The 16,959-nt window shown below is 41.4% G+C and overlaps 1 long non-coding RNA gene across 1 annotated transcript; it reads left to right on the forward strand.

The window, feature by feature from the left end:
* The first annotated feature begins 10,097 nt into the window (after window positions 1–10,097).
* On the forward strand, window positions 10,098–13,020 carry LOC146991358 (uncharacterized). The gene is made up of 4 exons (XR_015036931.1): window positions 10,098–10,131; window positions 10,567–10,696; window positions 12,590–12,716; window positions 12,913–13,020. It is a non-coding gene; the product is annotated as an uncharacterized LOC146991358 (long non-coding RNA).
* Window positions 13,021–16,959: the final 3,939 nt, after the last annotated feature.

Consider the following 16,959-nt stretch of genomic DNA (forward strand, 5'->3'; position numbering starts at 1 on the left):
AGCTTATTAATATCTTCAACAGTTTCTGATATGTGGCCGTTTTAAAATCATTAAAATTTTCGACAAAATCCAACTTTATAATGGTTGTGTATTGCGCTTAACGAGCAGGGCTTAGAGTGAGTGACATCATCGCTAGAGTGAGAGGGATCGAAAAAACATTCAGGATTTTTTCTGGATAAATTGCCAGCACGGCCACAAATTAAACTCTAGACACATGATTTCCTCACCGGTTTGTAGCCACACTTGTCGTGTCTCATTTAATGTGCTCAAAACAGCAGACAGACTTACAGAATTGTCTCAATGAGCCTAATTGTGCAGCTAGACCCGCTCCAGTGGCTCATTGACTTCAATATAAAAGTAGGAGCTGATTTTTTTAGAAAAGCAGAAATGCCCCCCTTTTCTACCTTGCGACCCTGAGAAAAGTTTTTGCCCTACAAACATTTAATGCACATCAATGTGCTCAGGAAGGTCTCCTCTCCCAGTAGTCATGGCCACATTCTGATAAGAGTTACGGTTCTCTTTTTATGGGCTGTTTTCGGAAGCTGCACAGAGCTCAAATCTCTCTGCTCTGCTCTGCTCTGTGTGCAGTTGGTCCAGCTGTTGGGGCCAGCTCGTTATCATGTCTATTAATAGAACAAGTGCAGGTGCAGCCTGGCCGCTCGTTAAGATGTTTTTAAACACAGCCCCACACACACACATGATAAACCAGACTGCCAGAGGATGTCCACGCACAAACACAGGCATCACACTCACACAGACAGACACACACAGACGCTCACACACAGTCACACATGCACACATACACAAACAGACAAACAGACAAACACAACACTGTTCCACACAGTAAAATGTAAGCATGGTCGTCGCCATGGTAACTTCTGAGGGCAGGCTGCCACACAGGTGTAATCAATCAGATCATTAGGGAGAGAGGAGTTTTGTGGCACTTATCAACAGTTTTACTTTCTGCACATTTACACGCAGACAGAGAGACCGTCAGACTCACACACCCAGACACACACACACACACACACAGGTTTTCAGCTCAAATTCATCAGGCTCTCAATTATTTTATACTTTTGATGTAAACATCTCCAACAATTTATATTTTTCTCATGAATTTAAGTTCAGACGTTTAGTCTTTCCAACTCTATTAATAGTAGTACAATTACAGGTGGAGCCTAGGACATAGGATGCAGCTTTTAACATGTGTCCTATCTATCTATCTATCTATCTATCTATCTATCTATCTATCTATCTATCTATCTATCTATCTATCTATCTATCTATCTATCTATCTATCTATCTATCTATCTATCTATCTATCTATCTATCTATCTATACCCCTCCCTATTTTTTAACCCCTCTGATCTATCTATCTATCTATAAACCCTTTGTCTCTCTTTTTCTTTATTTCTTTTACTCCTTCATTTGTATTTTACATAACTTCTTTCTATCTTTCCCTCCCTATCAATCCATCCATCTACCTCTTTCTATCTATCATCCCCCTCTCTCTTTTTCTTCTTTCTTTCTTTCTTTCTTTCTTTCTTTTTACTTCTTTGTTTCTTTCTGTTTTTCTTTCTACTCCTTTTCTCTTTCTATGTTTCTACCCCATTTCTTTCTTTCTTTCTACTGCTCTCTGTATATCTCTCTCTTTCATTTATCCACCCCAATATCTTTCCTTCTTTCTTACTACTCCTCTGTCTCTTTCATTCATTCTCTATTCTCTTTATGTTCTATTATTCTGCTTTTCTTACCTTTTTCTTTCTCTATCTACCCTTCTCTCTGTGTCTTCTTTCTTTCTGTCCTTTTGTTCTTTCTTTCTTTCTCCATCTACCCTTCCCATTTTCTTTCTTTCCTTCTGTCCTTTTCTTCTTTCTTTCTTTCTTCAGCTCATTCAGCTTTGTTTCAACAATTTCTTCAGCTCATTCAGCATTGCTTCCAGCATTCACACCATTTCCATTCTTGGAAATGTTTTTTCTAGTTATTTTTCATCTTCCGGACGATTTTCGATTACTTTTCTCAACAGTTTACGAATTTTTCGCGACATAAGTCGCGAAAAACTGCGCAAAATTTTTGCATGTAAGTCAATGGGACGGGCGAAAAAAAAAGAGCGAAAAAGACCAGTCATTGGAGTTTAACAAACGTCTACTGCTCAGGCATACTTTCACCTAGAGACTCCATTTAAACTTTAAACAGTAGACACAAGTCTTGTGTATTGTCGTATTACTCCACGTTTTGATAGGTCATATAGTTTTTGATCAATCCATGATCAATGACCATGATCATTTTTGGAGAAATTATGAGATTATAATGGGTGTGTATTGCACGGAATGTTCGTGTCAGAGTGCGTGACGTCATCGGTTAGAGTGGGAGAGATGCCAGAAAAACTCCAGATTTTTTCTCTATCCAACCTCCATACGGCCACAATTTACACTCTAAACACATAATTTCGGCCACGGTTGTTGACGAGCTCATCCTTGATCTCTTAATCTGCTCAAAATATCAGAGAGACTTACAGAATTTAAACTCTGAGCCTCTAAGTGCGGCCACGTCTGTCTCTGCTCCTCATTGAGTCCAATACAAATATTTTCTGAGAGAAGCAGAACGGCCTGATGTTTTAAAACTGCCAGCGTCGCCAAAATATTTACTGTAGAAACACCAAATCGTACCAAAATTTTCAGTAAGTCCTTAGAGCAACGTTGATCTGTGTTTTGTTCTGATAGGAGTTACTGTTTTGTCATGCTAAGCCTAAATGTGAGACCGGTGCAGAGGCAGAAAATGGCTCTTTTTCTCCACGTTTCTGTCTGTCTCAGCCTGCGGGGGCCCCTATCGCCGTGGTAACCTCTTTGATCCTCAGGCCAGAGCTCGTTAACTTCATAAACAATCCACCTGGCGCTCGTTTAAATGTTTATAAACACAGACACAGCTAAATCAGACTGACACAGGATGCAGCTCATAGTCACACACACACACAGACTCTAGAGCCAGCTTCATGTGATTACAGTTACACACGCACACACACACACACACACACACACACACACACACACACACACACACACACACACACACACACACACACACAGTTAACCTAATGTGATTACAGCTCCTCCATATCAGTGCTTATAGAAAGATGATCATGTGTCTGTCTGATCAGCTCTGTCTTGACCTTAAGATCGTGGGTTTGATTCCCATGTTGACAGAGATGGCACAACCCGCAGTAGCTCCCGTGGCCCATTCAAAATTTCCCGAGAGGAAATTTTCTAGTTTTTAGATTAGTGCTCTTAAAATGTTTGAATTTAGTTAGCTTCTGTTTTTTTTTTTGCCTGTAACTGCTTCGGTAACGCTAATGACAACTCGTATTAATGTGCTAATGTTAAGCTAGCTAATAAGGCAGTTTTCCTGCTCAAAAGTAATTTTATAAAAGCCATTGGTCATTTGCCCCGTTTACATGAGAGGGTTAATTCCGAATTAAAATCATTTAATTCTGAATTAAAGTTAATTCCGCTTTAAAAAGATCATGTAAACACTTAATTCCGAGTGAAAATGTAATTCGGATTTAAACTTAATTCCGAATTAAGTGGGTGGTTTATTCCTATTTTAAATCGGAATTAATTAATTCCTCTATCATGTAAACGTTTATTCTTTTTAAAATTAATTCCGGTCGTTCTGCGCATGCGTATTAACTGACTCGCCGCTCTGTGTGTGTGTGTCGCGGTGATAATTTAACCGTGAAAAGTAGGTTACAACACACACAACATAACGTTACAGCCGCAGTGTTGTGAGTGAATCATGTCGGGACAACCAGGCTTCATGAACCCTCTTCACAGACCCCGGTGCTTGGCCGCCGCGGCCGCCGCTGCTGCTCTAGTGGCGGCCGGGCACCGGGGTCTGTGAAGCGGGTTCATGAAGCCTGGTTGTCCCGACATGACTCAATCACAACACTGCGGCTGTCACGTTATGTTATACCCTACTTTTCGGCTACAACACACACAACATAACGTTACAGCCGCAGTGTTGTGAGTGAGTCATGTCGGGACAACCAGGCTTCATGAACCCGCTCCACAGACCCCGGTGCCCGGCCGCCAGTGGCTCACACACCGGGGAAGGCGATACGGGCAGTGAGGGTGTGTGAGCCCGGCGCCGCCGGCGCTGGGGGCGGCCGGGCGGGGAAGGAGCTTCGCCTTCCCCGCCGTAGCAGTAGCGGCGGCGGGTGCGGCCAGGCTCACACACTCAGGGAAGGGAAGGCCATCCTGGCAGTTAAGAGGAGAAACTTTCTGCTTCTAAGTTGTTGTTAAGTTTAGGAGCAGCGGAGCGGCTCGCGGCTGCAGCTCTGTTCACTTCACACACTGAGAATGGAGTTTGTTTTCTTCCGGTAGACGTAAATACGTAAACACGTGTACCCTCTGTCCAATCAGAACGCTTCCCGACCTCCAGACGTTGAGCGGAATTAAATAAAGGCGATTTAACGTGTTTTCCATGTAAACCCTAATTCGGAATTATTATGTCCATGTAAACTCGAAGGAAAATATTTAAATTCCGAACTATTTAAAGCGGAATTAATTAATTCCGCTTTAAAAACATCATGTAAACGTGGTAATTCCCTGTTTAAAATACCTTTTAATTGTGATATAACCGACAGTTTGAATTGATAGACTCTGTGAACTAACGTTACAGCGACCGTATTCAGGGCGTGTGTCTGTGTTTAAAGTTATCTCTGGCAGGGAGCTGGGGAAGGCCCTGCACCTAGGTTTTTATAACAATGCCTGCTCACTTTACACCACTTTACTCGGCTAATTACTGGTGACATAAATAATTTGAGCAAACAATTTGTGGTTAAAATGTAAGTTAAAAAAACGCCAGCAGCAGTTGAAGAAGCCTAACTGCGCACATAGCAACGGTTCCCATAGCAACAGCTGATCAGCGTAGAGCTAATGAAAACTTTTATTTTGACAGGTTCCGGGATATTTTTTTTTTTTTTTTTTTTAAGTTTATTTTTTGGGCATTTACGCCTTTATAGATAGTACAGTTGAGACAGACAGGAAACGGGGAGGCAGAGAGAGGGGGAATGACACGCAGTAAATGGCACCCGACGCAGGACTCGAACCAGGGCTGACTGCAGCGAGGACTGTGCCTCTATACATGGGGCGCCCGCTCTAACCACTACGCCACGCAACGCCCCTTCCGGGATATTTTTAGCCATTATGATTGGAGGGTTTCAAATTAATCTCTCTTTCCTATTTTTCTGAAACCTAACAATTTCAAGTCTGATCAGAGCGGCGTCCCTATGGTCTATTTTACATAGCAACGGTCTGTTACAGACCTTAGAATGCAGTGGTTTATCACTCATAATACAGCATTTCATAGAGCCATGTATTAATTATTTATAAAATATACACTAGTATATTTTTAGACTATATGTGATGGGTTAACTAAGTAGATTAATAGATTTTTTTTTCAGTTCGTTATTCACAGTGACATTTATGCAAGGCTGCAAGAACCTTTTTTTTTTATCATTGATACAATTATTTTGTTTAGTTGATTAAAGCAGAAGTAAGCGATATTTTTGTGTTAATATAAGTCTTAAATAGTTATATCTTCCGACAGCAATCACTTACATAGAGTGTTTGGACCGAAACACGGGTCTGTCAGTCACTCTGCTCTGCTCTGAGCCGAGGAGAAAACTTTCCTTGTATCCTACAATTTTTATCCAATGAGGAGAGAGAACGACATGAAGGGCTGTGTGTGCAGCCAAGGGATGCGCCTGAATGTGGTGACGTAGGGACGAGGACCAATAGATCCAAGACGAGGGCGGGGGCTGCTAACTCCATCGGCTGACAAGACGTTATGGTGCGTTCAAGGCAACCCGTAACTTGTGTTTTTCCGACCTGTGAAGTTGTACCAGTTCGATCTGGTACGAATTCACGGGTCGGAAGTTACGAGTGGCCGTTATAGTGACTTTCACAGGCAACAGGTCGGAGAAACGCGAGTTGCGGGTTGCCTGGAATGCTACAAAGTCGTAAGTTGTGACTTGAAGCCGTAACTTACGGTTTCAAAAGCCTGCCTGGAACGCAGCATTAGCCAAAACGACCGGATCGCTTACTTCTGCTTTAATTATTTTGGTCTATATAACTTTATAAAACAATATACAATTTAAGAAAATGGACTGATCAGGGTTCGACAATAACGGTTGCCCAATTGCCCGGGGCAAGTAAAAATTACCGGCGGGCAGGTAGAACCTGCGCGGACTTGCCCGGTCGGGCAAGCACCGACTCAGATTTTATTATTTTTTATTTTCGGACTTTTTATGCATTTATTTTGAAAGGACAGCTGGAGAGAGACGGGGGGAGAGGGAGAGAGTGAGAGGGGGGGTTGACGCGCAGCAAAGGCACTGTCAGGTGGGATCGAGCTGGGTCGCTGCAGCGGGTGCTCTACCAGGTGAGATAGGCTGTACGTCGCTCGCGGCTCGCCATATTTAATCGGCGATTTCACCGAGCATTTCACTGACGGTGAGCGGCCTGACGCTGCTTCATTAACGCCGCCGCTGTTTCAGACTCGGGGCAGACGCACGCAACAGTCACCCGTTACCGTTTAGTTACCATACCGACGAGCTAACGTGCCCTTTTTAGGTTATAATCCTGTTGTCAATAAACACACGTGGAGACGGCGCTTCAACCAGGGGTGTCAAACATACGGCCCGCGGGCCAAAACCGGCCCAACAGTGGGTCCAATCCGGCCCTCAGTAAGTGTGAAAATTTTAAATTAAACATATTTTTATCAAGAAATTTAAGGTGGTTCATAATATGTTTTGTAAAAGGATAGTTCATTAACTGTAAACATATTAATAATGTACTAAAACAGAGGAAAAATAAAAAAAATAAAATATATGTATAGGCTATCATGCTATTGTTTTACTGGTTAGGCCTACTTGAGATCAAATTGTGCTGTTTGTTACCCCTGAACTAAATTGAGTTTGAGACCCCTGTGATTGGCTGTTTGTCTGTCACTCAGTACGTTTACATGACACTTGAAAAAAACGAATTATTGCCTTAATCCGACTATAACTGGACAACTGAAGTGCATGTAAACACCTTAGTCCGACTGAAATCGGAGTTGAGAACTCCGATTAAGACACCCAGATAATGCGATTGGAATTCGATTTTCTCCGTCATGTATACACCTTAGTCGGAGTATAACTAGACAATGCATGTGCGCATGCTCCACAACTGTAGAGACGGCACAAAGTGGAGCAGAGAAGCCGCCTGAACCAGGCAAAGTAAAGAAAAAAACCCAACATCAGCACCGATTCAATGCATTTCACACAGCGCAACCAGCAAGAGTGTTTTTTTTTTTTTTTTTAAAAGAGAGAGAGAGAGGAAAAAGGAAACCCGTATCCTATTCTCAGGGCGCATCCAGCCCAGACTGGCGCGTCTGGTCGGGAACTGCAGTTGAGAATTTATTATTAAGCTTATAAGTTGTTTATATTCAGTTTTTTACCAGGTGACAGAAAAGTCAACAGGACAGGGGGCGTATTAACCCGCTGAAACAACAGGTGACGCCGCATGAGGGGGCGGACCCATCAGTTATTCGGTTTTTTCAGTTGCATGTATATTGAGACAAGGACAGAAGTCCGACTTGACGCCAAAATCGAATTTTGAGCATAGCAAGTATTGAGAGCATATAGATGGACATGAACATTTTCATATTAAAAATTAAATTGGTCTTTTCTAATATATATATATATATATTTTTAGATACTGCATTAATACTGAAGCTAAATTGTCCACTGCAGCATGTGAATGCAATGAAAAGAATAAAATCTGATTGGAGGAGCCAGCTATCTGTTAAAATGTTGTCCAGGTTAATGTTTTTAGCCATTAAAAGGCCCTTCAGTTCAAGATTTCAACTGTGATCGGGCATTAAACAGGTGGCTCACCTGTTCAGATAGGGCATGGAGGGTGTAACTGCTACTGGTCAAATAATGTGAAATAGCAGTTAATTTTACATGTCTGCAATGATTGCCATTTAAATGCAATTATAGATAATAATTATAGCTGCTGCGCAGCAATGGGTCGGGTCCGGGCTACTTTTGGGCAAATTTAGGCAATTCTGAGCAACAAACAGGAGAATAGGAAGACAAGACAGTTGACCTTATAATGTCCAATTTGCACCAGTTGAGTGAGGATTGAACCCACAACCTCAAGAACCAAAGACCGTTGTTTATCACACTGAGCTAATTGCCAAGTGGCATTTAACAGTGGCTTCACAAATTGAGTAAGCCATTCACTGTCGCGCAGGCAGATTTGAAACCACAGTAAAAAGAAAAATCCGTTTTGAGGTAAAATAATGATATGTATTTGTTAAACATCTACTGTGACTCTAAGATGTTAGGAGCCTTCGCACAAGGTCCAGTCCAAGCTATTTGGATTTTTAAACTTAGAGGCTTGCTGTGATGCCACCATCAGTACAACTGTCTTGTGTTTCGTGTTGAGGACAACTGACATTTTGATCTGTCATCATCATCATCATCACCCTTGCTGGGTCTCGAACCCACAGCCTCTGACACCAAGAACCAGCTCCTAACTCGCTGAGCTAATTGGCTGGTAGTGAGACCTGCTGTGTAGCTTCATTTATCCACTCAGGTGAGTCAGTGCCCGGGCAGCTGTTGTCAAGGCAGATTTAAGAAAGTCAGAAATTCTATTAAACAAAAATCAGTTAACACATAAATTGCATCTAGACAGCAAAACAGCTTGTGGACATGTGACATTTTGATCCGTAATCATCATCATCACCCTCGCTGGGTCTCGAACTCACAATCTCTGACACCAAGAACCAGCTCTTAACCCACTGAGCTAATTAGCTGGTAGTGAGACCTGCTGTGTAGCTTCATTTATCCACTCAGGTGAGCCAGTGCCCGGGCAGCTGTTGTGATGAAATGGTCAAAATTTCAGAAATTCAGTCATCTAAACAAAAATCTGATAATACATAAATTGCATCTTGACAGCATGGAAATGTTGGTGATTTGTTTTTAATGATAAGTGTTTTGCTTCATAAGAGAAAATATGATGTTTATAAATTCCAGTCTCACATTGACTGCAGTTGTTCCCATGAGAGCAGAATTCAAAATGTTCTAGAAAATTCAGTTTTTGAGATAAAATTCTGATATTTGCCAAACTTCATCAACCATGACTCCAGAATATTCTCATTTTTTTTCAGGAAGATTGAAAATGTATTTATCAAGAATTTGATGGTATATGTTTACAGTAGTGTTTACAGTGAAACGTTTTCATGCACTGTAGGCTCAATTTTTGCTTAATCAAAAATCCGAGAAACAAGTTTTGTGGAGGACGGTCTGGAGATGCTCTGTAGCAAGTTTGGTGTCAATTGAGCAAAAATTGTGGGAGGAGATACATTTTAAAAGTTTTACAGTTATTGAAAAAAACAGAGTGATGGACTTCATAATTTGTAATAAGTTTAAGTGGACAAAAGTTTCAGCAGTATTGAGGCTACATTGTGGTGAAGTTTCAACACTGTAGCATCTACCGTTGGTTTGGTAGGAATTTTTAAAGTTTTTAAATTTAAACGCTTATTGTGCCCCCCCTAGGAGGGGGGGGCACATGTCCTTGGAGTTGAGTGAATCTGGCATGGGGTCGGATGTTTCTGTGAAGTTTGGTGAGTTTTCACCCATGGGAAGTATGACTTCCTTGGAAGAAGAAGAAAGAAAGAAAGAAGAAGAAGAAGAAGAATTCCTAGGAATACAATAGTGTCCCGGCAGCTTAGCTGCCCGGACCCTAATAAATACTGCTTTCTGAAGAAAGAAGTGTTGTGTAGTGTTGTGTATAGTCAACAGGAAGGATTTTAGTAAGATATAAGTCATGAGCGAAAGTATGCACCACACAACCAGAAAAAAAAACCTAGGCAGGGCAAGTAAGAATTTAGATGGGGCAAGTAGATTTGAAAAGTACGAAAAAACCTTAACGTCGGACCCTGCTGATGCACAGCAACTCACAAGAGTATCTGACTCCTCAGTTGTTGCCAACTTTTTCTGTTTGTCACCTCATAAGGTGGTTTTACAACAGTTCTTTTGTCTGTTCTCATTTTAGGTTCAATCAGAAAGACGATCAGCCTACTGTAAGTCTGTTCAAGTTGTCCATTAACATGTTTTTTGATTTGGCCTGTTTTTCAGCCTTGTGGAGTTATTCCCGCTATCTGATGAAATTAGAAATGTGACCATTTGACTAATTGTTTTCTTATTATGATATAACATAAAATAGTGTTCTTGCAGTAGTTTTATTTTATAGTGGTGGTTTTCTGAATTGCTGTCTAATATTTAATTTGGCCACTGGATCCCAGTGGTGGTAGCCTTGTTTTAGTTTTATAATTGGATGTTTTATAATGTATTTGCCGAATTCAGATAAATATATACAGCCTGGAATATGAAACACCCAGTGACACTGACACAGATGTCACGGTTCACAGGGAAGAATCAACTATTTTTTAGTTCTCTTGAGAACCGACTTTTCAAGTTCTTAACTTGTTATTTTTCACATTTTCTTCCAACAGGAGCTGTTAGGAAGAATCATGCTGCTACCAGTGCAGCAGACACTGAAATAAATGCCTACGCCATCCACTGATTAAACCTGGCCACTGACCATGGGGGAGAGATCAGGAACGGGCCAAAGACGCATTAACTGAGGTACAATTTAAAAGTGTTTTTGCAGTTACAAATCCTGTCTTTTTTTGGCTTTACTTATATCCACGACATCCCCTATAAAATATACATACTCACTAAACCTAAGATTTATTATATTATATTATATTATATTTAGGGCCGAGACTCGATTAAAAAAATTAATCGAATTAATTAGAGGCTTTGTAATTAATTAATCGCAATTAATTGCATTTTAATCGCATATAAATATTTGACCTGAGAACAGTGAGAAGCATTTTTTTTCCACATGGATTTTAGTATACCATTGAATGACTGAATACATAAGCTTAAGCATTCAAGGTACTTAACCAAGACCAACAGACTAGGGATGCTAATTATCGATGAATTCATTAATCGATATTTGATACATACAGATTAAATGGTCTTTCCTTCCAATACACTATGATGATTACTGTAGTATTTAACTAGGCTACTTAAATCACAGTAGCATAAACTGATTTGTTGAACTCAGCCTGATGTAAACATTAATAAAACTCTGTCCCTGACCCTGTCCCTGAACATCACACAGGGACAGGTCAGGACAGTCTGAAGACAGACAGCTCTGAGGGTGAAGTCCTATCATAATGAGATGAGATGCACCTGTGACAGTGACAGGTCATAGATATAGCGCTGCAGCTGAGCAATTAGCGCTATATAGCGCATTTAGCGTGCGCCCGTGTCTGTGTATCTATGTGCAGGCAGAGATCAGAGATGGTGTTTTAAATAACCATGCTAGGTTTCACCAGCTCTCATCTCTGCCAGTCAGCCTCTCAAACTGCCGCCTCTCTCGCGTGCGGGCGCACCGCACGTAGACACACGTGAGAAAAAGAAAAAGAAATAAATAAATTGAAAAATTGAAAGTGCGATTAAAATGCGTAAATTTTTTTAACGCGTTAATTTTTGTGTAATTAATTAATCGTAATTAATGCGTTAAAGTCCCGGCCCTAATTATATTATATTTATATATTTTTATTATATTATGTAGTATTTATTTAAATCAGACATAGGCAAACTCTTCCACAAAGGGCCATGGCTGCCCCCATGTCTTCCTGCTTCTCTTCACACAGCGCCTCGTGCCTGGTCGCCCGGCGCGACCAGTCTCCCTCCAGCTCTGGAGCTTTGCTCGGCGCCGCAAATGGCGACAGTGCCAGTACCTGTGGTCCCGTTGCCGCCGCTGTGCACCAGCGGCCGGTAATGAGGCGGTGCCAGTTGCTGTCGTAACTACCGGTAGCCTAACTGGTGGCGGCAACGGGACCGCCGGTACGGGCACCGTCGCCATTAGCGGCGCCGAGCAAAGCTCCAGAGCTGGAGGGAGGCTGCTAGCCGCGGTGTGGCTGTGTGCAGAGTGACCCCGCTCAGGCTGCAGCGGCGGCTGTGTGCCGGGGAGAGGATCAGGGAGACTCGACGCGGCACCGGTACCAGTAATAAGGGCAGCAACACATTCTGTGCTTCTGTACTGTTCTTCTCTGAATCCTAGTGGGGCTTTCAGCAGCAGACCGGCCGGGGGTGGGGGCCAGAATTCCGGGGTTCATGTGTCTGTGGCTGCAGCTCAGGGCAGTTACAAACCACTTGTAGTTTCTAAGCGGAAGGGGGTGGGGACGAGGCGGGACGTCTCAGGACGAGGAGGAGCCGGGGAGTCGAGGGGATTGGATGGAGGGTATTAGAGAGAAATTGACCAATAGGAGCCATCCGGGCCGCATGGCTCCTATTAGTCAACTTTGTCTTACATTTAACTTAAAACTTGTTGAAACCTGCAGAAACAGAAATACGAATACAAATTACTTTATTAATCCCCAAAGGGAAATTCATTTGTCTGTCAGCTCATCTACCATTTGCAGAAGAATAAAAAACCCTGATAGCTTCTTCTTTGTCTTGCAGCAAAAAGAGAGGAGCCATCCACCACCACTGCTTTCCTGGTCCATCAAGGTGCCATGAAGTGGATGATCCGAGTTGTTCAGAATGGCCTCAACCATCTTCAGTGTGCATCTCTCCACCACATCCCTCAGTGAGTGATTGAAACATGATTGCAGTGCCTCGATGTTTAAAATGTTTGAAATATTTGGTAGCCTAACACTGACAACTTTCTTAACAGACAAAAGGATTGTTTTTCTTATTTTTTTGTTTGTTTCGTTGTTGTTTTTTGCGTTACTTTGACTAACTTGGCGTTACTGACAACTTTCTTCTTTGTCTTTTGCTTTCAGATACCTCCTGGGATTTCAAGTGCCCCGATGATGTTCTGAGAACTGTATTAAGAATTGTGAGAATTATTTTTCTGATGCGAGTCAGGTAATGCTCATTTGAAGCCTGGTCCGTTCTAGCCTGGTACCTATTTTCTGATACAGATGTTACTGGTTCAAAATTGCGGACTTCACGCGTGGTCCACGCGAGACGGCACAAGACTCAGGCATTTTTTTTCTTTGGCGAGACAAGAGGTTTTAATGAAAAGCCTCAATGTGCCAAAACAACCACCAGGTGGCATCTGTGAGAACGGAGGACGACAGGCGGATGACTCAGTGATCTGTGCAGTAATCCACAGCTTAAAGCAGATATCAGTGGAATGTTTTTGTTAATATAAGCCCTAAATAGTCCTATTTTCCGTCAGCAATCACTTACATGAAGTATTTCAGCCTAAACACGAGTCTCTCCGTCACTCTGCTCTGCTGTAACCCGAGGAGAAAATTTTCCTTGTGGGATACAAGTGTTATCCAATGAGGGGAGAGAACGGCATGAAGGGCTGTGTGTGTAGCCAAGGGATGCGCGTGAATGTGGTGACGTAGCACGAGGACCAATTGATGCCTGACAAGGGCGGGGGCTGCTAACTCATGGTGCGTTCAAGGAAACTCGTACTTTGTGTTTTTCCTTCCTGTGAAGTCATACCAGTTCGATCTGGTACGAGTTCACGGGTCGGAAGTTACGAATGGCCGTTATAGGGAACTTTCACAGACAACAGGACGGTAAAAACACGAGCTACGGGTTACCTGGAACGCTACCAAGTCGTAGTTGTGACTTGAAGCTGTAACTTACGGTTTCAAAAGCCTGCCTTGAACACAGCATTAGCCCAAACGGCCGTGCCGCTGTTATCTGCTTTAAACTCTAGGCTATTAAACTAGAACTAACTACTGTATACCCTGCCTAAATCACAGAAACTATTGTAGGGGAGAGCCGGGTCGATTGATACACGGGACGATTGATACACAGCGATTTCCTCGAAAACCACACAAGCTTGAGCCGTCAGATTTTGTCACTATGTTCAGCACTCAACACCGACCAATCCTGGGAAAGCTTGTGAAATTACGTCACGCCATTCAAAAGTTATTAGCGCGAACCTGTTTTTGACTACGGAAAGTAAAATGTTAGGTGCGGTAGTTTTTTTGTGATCAAAAGTTGTATTGTGTGTTTCATGCAATAACAATATGACCTAACAACAGATGAATTCGTACATAAACAGGTCCTAAACTATGCAATGTCATAGTTTTGAAGTTTAGAGGCAAAACAGGTTGAAGTGTCAGTAGTCGCTGCAGGGACGATTGATACAGCTGTTTCAAATGTCCCTCACGCCACCGTGCGTAGTGATTGTGGTCACATAGCGCGATCAATATCTGTATATAAATCACCAAATTAATAGCCTAACTGTTTTGCAATGAACAACAACCGATTTGAATGAACAACATGTATTTTTAATAAACACCACATATTTTTAATGTTCGTGTTTATGACATGAATCAACAGATATTCAGCAAAGTGAGGGGAAAATGCCGAGGGTAAAATGACAATATGTTCAACTGTGTCTCCATAAACATGACTTAGGACAGGGAAATAAGTAAATTAAATGAAAATGCAGTCATCCAACAACTCGTGAAGAAAGGCGAGTTTAATCGAAATGCGGATCTTGACAATTACGCACGGGACAAAAATATTTATTTAACCTATTTATATTGTGAGAAATTATGTGACATTTTGGCAATAACGAGTACACTAGTATGAAAATTGCTACAGTTGAACTGGTCTGGTTTTTAGCTGCTCAATCTCATTGTTTCAAAGAAAAGGGATTGATTTTTATAACGAAATGAAACGAAATCAATATTATATTGATACATTGTTGTAAAAAAAAATCCAAAAGAAACGAAAATGAACTAAAGAAAATAACTTTCACACACACATTAAAACAGTGCGATTGGTTGAAAGCTGATAATTAGCCAATTGTGCTTATAAGCTGATTGGCCGAAACCAAGAACAAAGCCGCGTGAATGGCCAATCGCCATGTGTTAACGGCCGACATGTAAATCAGCTGTTTCGATGGGCGTTATATGAATAGAGATGTTAATGTGTCTCATAAGGTACTTTGCACATAGGCTACTTTCTGTAACTGGAAGAAAAACAGCCAGCTGGAAGAATGTGTTGCCTAAATTTTTTACTGTGTGGGAGATCTCCACCAACGTAGCCGGGGAGAAAGCAAGTGGGACCGTTCTGCCCGGTCTCTGAGCAGCGCACGTTTCACAGATAAGCTTCATAACGGGAGTAGCCTAATGTCAGTAGTTTCTGTTTAAAGCATGCTGTTTCAACCGCCCCTCCTCTGTGTCTCAAACGACCCGCATAGGTGGGACGTTTGAGACAAATAACAACATACGTTTAAAGTTATAAAACAGCGTGATCATCCAACATATGTGTTAAATTATAGCCTATGTAACTAAGAGAATAGACATGTGAGTTGTTGATCACATGATAAAAATGTTTGTTTACATAACGTCAAGGGCAGAGTCAAGGCAGCAGATAAATCACAAAACATCAACGCGTCCGTGAGCGCAGCGCACCTCATTTTCTCCTGTGAAGAAGAAGAGAAAAAAGAATCCCATGGTCCGACCTGACCCAGTTATTTAATGTTTAGGTTTATTTAGAAGAAGTCTGATTATGACTGCTGCTCTGGATCAGATTATTTGCTCATAATTCGGGTTATTTTCAAACAGTGGCCAAACAACAGATCAATTAATTATTATAGACTAGGTATATTTTCCATTTTTGCTAAGCGGTTTGTTCTGAATTAAATAAAAGCCTGTCCCATACAGCCGCGTGTGTTACGCCGTGTTTTGTTGATGCTATCATCTTTGCCTTGCGCAGATGATCCTTCATAATTAAAAATAAAAAGTCCAGGCCGGCTGCATGGCTGATGGTGTCACCACTCTCATTATCACTGGCTGTTTGTGTTGTCTGTCAAAAAATGGATGAATGAAACGACTTTGTATCGGCCGCGTCTTCTATCGAGGTAAAGTTATTTATCCTATGTTTTATCGCCCAGCCCCAAAGTGACACAGACCCGTTCATTCACAAGAAATCATCCAGCTGCACTCTCAAACAAGGTGCGGAGTGAGAAATCTGCGGCACTACTGCACAGTACTGTAGTTGGCTCATTTTAAAAACACATTTTGGAGATGACGAGACAGATGACCGAAAAAAGAGAGTGAGACGTGGGCTATAGTCTACTGTAGCTGCCGTCGTTACATTTTTTCATTGAAAAACTAGGCTACTATATTATTTACTGTCTGCAGCTAGTTCTCCTTTCATCCTCTTCTGTATCATGAACAGCGCCACTCCTAATCGCGGCTACATTGTGTGACGTGTCATCATTGTCCCCAAAACGTCTGAGCCGTATTTAGTACGGTGCTGCCACCTAGAGGAAAACAGTTGTGGTGAAAAGACACGCGTTCACACGATCCTGCATTGCAGGACAAACCCCGCAATTTTGAACCAGTAACATCTGTACCTTAAATTAAGATAAATTAAATGGTTGTTATTTCAAACAATAAACCCTTCTGGTTAACATTTTACGATAAGGGTCCCTTAATTAACGTTAGTTAGCACATTATTAAGCATTAATATATTAACTAATGTATAATTAATGCTGAGTAATGCATACATAATGATAACTAATTACATTATTATGCTTAATAATTTATGAACTAACTTTGAGTAGTAAACATTAATTAACTGCTTACTAATAGGCTACATTAATTAATATGTTTCCTAATGCTAAGTAATACATAGTAATGATTGTTAATATATCTGTAAACAGTTAATTAATGCTTAATAATGTACTAACTAGCGTTAATTAAGGGACCCTTATTGTAAAGTGTTACCCAATTCTGAGTTATGTATTTACTGTTATGTATTTACTGCCATTTATCAAAAGCAATCTGACTGATAAATAAAGCGTGAATGACTTCATGATAACCTAGGAAGTCTCTCAGTTTTCC

The sequence above is a fragment of the Trachurus japonicus genome, chromosome 1 (genome assembly GCF_045865225.1).
Source record: "Trachurus japonicus isolate A0001 chromosome 1, Traja_1.0".
NCBI lineage: Eukaryota > Metazoa > Chordata > Actinopteri > Carangiformes > Carangidae > Trachurus > Trachurus japonicus.